This window comes from Rattus norvegicus, chromosome 19, assembly GCF_021556685.1.
Source record: "Rattus norvegicus strain SHRSP/BbbUtx chromosome 19, alternate assembly SHRSP_T2T, whole genome shotgun sequence".
NCBI classification, from domain to species: Eukaryota; Metazoa; Chordata; class Mammalia; order Rodentia; family Muridae; genus Rattus; species Rattus norvegicus.
The window spans coordinates 67,417,596-67,420,205 of NC_141552.1; the positions used below are offsets into that span (position 1 = coordinate 67,417,596).

The window sequence follows — 2,610 nt, forward strand, 5'->3', positions numbered from 1 at the left end:
GAAGGGAAATTTGCAAACAGACAAATGATGCCTGTGCCTAGTGGTGTCACCAGATCCTTCAAGCAGAGGATAATTGAAGAAACCACGGTGGTGGATTTTTCCACGGGCTTCGTTTGGAAGTTCTCTCTGACAGGGGTGAGGCCGCTGACCTTACTGTGGATGCTACTGCAAATTCGGTTAAAAGTTTAACATCAGAAATGGAGTGTTTCGTTCTGCTTCTGATTTCCGCCGGGCCTGAATATCCAACCATGCCCGCATGCATGCTAGAAGCGTGCTCTACGGCTGAGCCACACCCCGGCTTTTTGTAATGAGGTGAATATGCATTCCAAACTGGCAAGGCAAGCAGTATTGACTTAAAAGTAATACCCCCACTAAGAAGCCAACAGAAACTACATTTGGCTCTGGTTTTGGTCCATGAATATTGAGTGATTAGATTTTTTTTTTTAAAGCTGTGGTTTTTCTGCCAGTCGAATAAGCAATAGTCGGCATCAGAGATTTTAAGTACCAGAATAGACTATAAAAGGTGACGTCCTTAGCAGCTAGAACTGCGTACTGCTTAGTGTGTGTGTCTGTGCTCTGCGAGAGCAGGAATAGAGTTCCTAGGCCCCACGTAGGAACTCCAGCTCACACCACCTGTCACTGCAGCTCCAGGGGAATCTGATGACCTTTTGGGGGCTCTTCGGGCAGCTACATGGATGTGGCATTCACACAGAGATGCTAACACAGAGAGAGAGAGAGAGGGAGAGAGAGAGGGGGGAGAGGGAGAGAGAGAGAGAGGGAGAGAGAGAGAGAGGAGGAGGAAGAGAGGAAGGGAGGGAGGGAGGAAGGAAGGAAGGAAGGAAGGAAGGAAGGAAGGAAGAAAAGAAAAGAAAGGAAGGAAGGAAGGAAGGAAGAAAGAAAGAAAGAAAGAAAGAAAGAAAGAAAGAAAGGAAGGAAGGAAGGAAGGAAGAAAGAAAGAAGAAGAAAGAAAGCTAGTTCACCTGCCAAGTCATTACCCACGTCCATCTACAGGGCACAGCAGCCTGGAGCTGCAGGCCCCACATACTTTTTGGGGTTCACACCCTTATGACCTCTCTATTTTCCAGGGTAATCTCTGAGCCACCCAGGGATGGTTTTGTATGGAAACTTTGAGTGAAGCCATTTTCCTCTGCTATAAGACAGTCACTTCGCTGGAGTAGAAATTCTTTTCTCCCTCTGGGTGACTTCAATCTCCATCTAAATTTTCTTGTGTTGCTCCCCAGGTTTTATGGTTTTTATGGTAGGGTGGCCCTCCTGGCACGTCCCACTTCGGGCCTTCCACTGCTGGGCTCTTTGGTAGTCACACTTGGCTGGGTAGGCCTGAAAGAGAGCACTGTCCTCCCACATTGGCAAATGACCTCGTATGAGGGTGACATCACCACAGACTGGCCAGGCAAGGGGCTCTGAACAGAGAGTGTCACACAGAGTACAAGCTTGAGGAGCTGCGAAATGTGGGGCTCCATGCCAGCTCTGAAGTGGCCTACAGGACACTCCAGCCCTAATGGTGGTGTCCCTGGGGTTGGTTTCCTGGCTATGTTTGTTACCATGATGGTCTCTGGAGGAGATGACAGGGCGAAGAAGGCGCATTTAGTGGAGACTGCAGGCATCATTCTCATGGTGGTAGGTCTTGCTGCCTTGGTGGCTTGCTCCTGGATTGGTCATGGGATTGTCGCAGATTTTTATAACCCCAAGACGCCCATGAATATTCAATATGGGTTTGGTCCTGCCATCTATATCGGCTGTGTGGGGTCTTCTCTGGTCATTCTGGGAGGCACACCGCTCCCTTGCTCCTGAGCTGGCATTGAAAGCACCCCACTCCTACCCCCAAAAGCAAAATCTGCCAAGGAATATGTGTGACCTGGGGCGCTCAGACTGTAGGCAGGGTGTGGGCCAAAGGCCCCCTGGTCACTCCATCCCTGAACACCATGTACAGTTCTCTGGTGGGGTTGGGGGTGTTAGGTAAAAGAGACCAAAGGTGAGGAGAGTCTGTTCCTTTGAGCTAACAAAAATTAAGTTTTAGAGAAAAAATCTTTTAAAATTTAATGATTGGAAGCTTTCATCAGGGCAATGCGGACTTTCTCTATTGGCCAACACTGATCCTGTACTAAAAATATAGAGTTAACCAATGCATTCAATAATGATATGGAAGTCTCGTAAGTAAATCCTCTAAATTTGGGAAAGGATTTTTTATAAGTCACATATAAATCTTTAATCCCGAGAAGCAGTGCACTCAACTCTCTCTCTCTCTCTCTCTCTCTCTCTCTCTCTCTCTCTCTCTCTCTCTCTCACACACACACACACACACACACACACACATATATAAATACACTCTCTCACACACACATCTTCTTTTAGAATTTTCAGCACCTTCAGGGAATTGAACGCATTCAAAGAAAGACTTGCAAATAAGGAAGTAACGAATTTATCTCTCCACTGAGGTGAGGAAAGAATGAAATAAAATGTAAAGAAGTGCGTACAAGTCGAGAGCAGTGTGCAAGCATTCGTTAGCCTTGAAGCTCTGGTAAGCGGGCTCTGGGATATTCTGAATCTTGGTATAGCACTCCAAATTTAGCCAATTTTGTTTTACTGGAA

General features: G+C 46.9%; 1 pseudogene; it reads left to right on the forward strand.

Moving 5' to 3' along the window:
- Positions 1 to 318: 318 nt before the first annotated feature.
- On the forward strand, positions 319 to 1,812 carry LOC147999607 (claudin-7 pseudogene; annotated as a pseudogene).
- Positions 1,813 to 2,610: the final 798 nt, after the last annotated feature.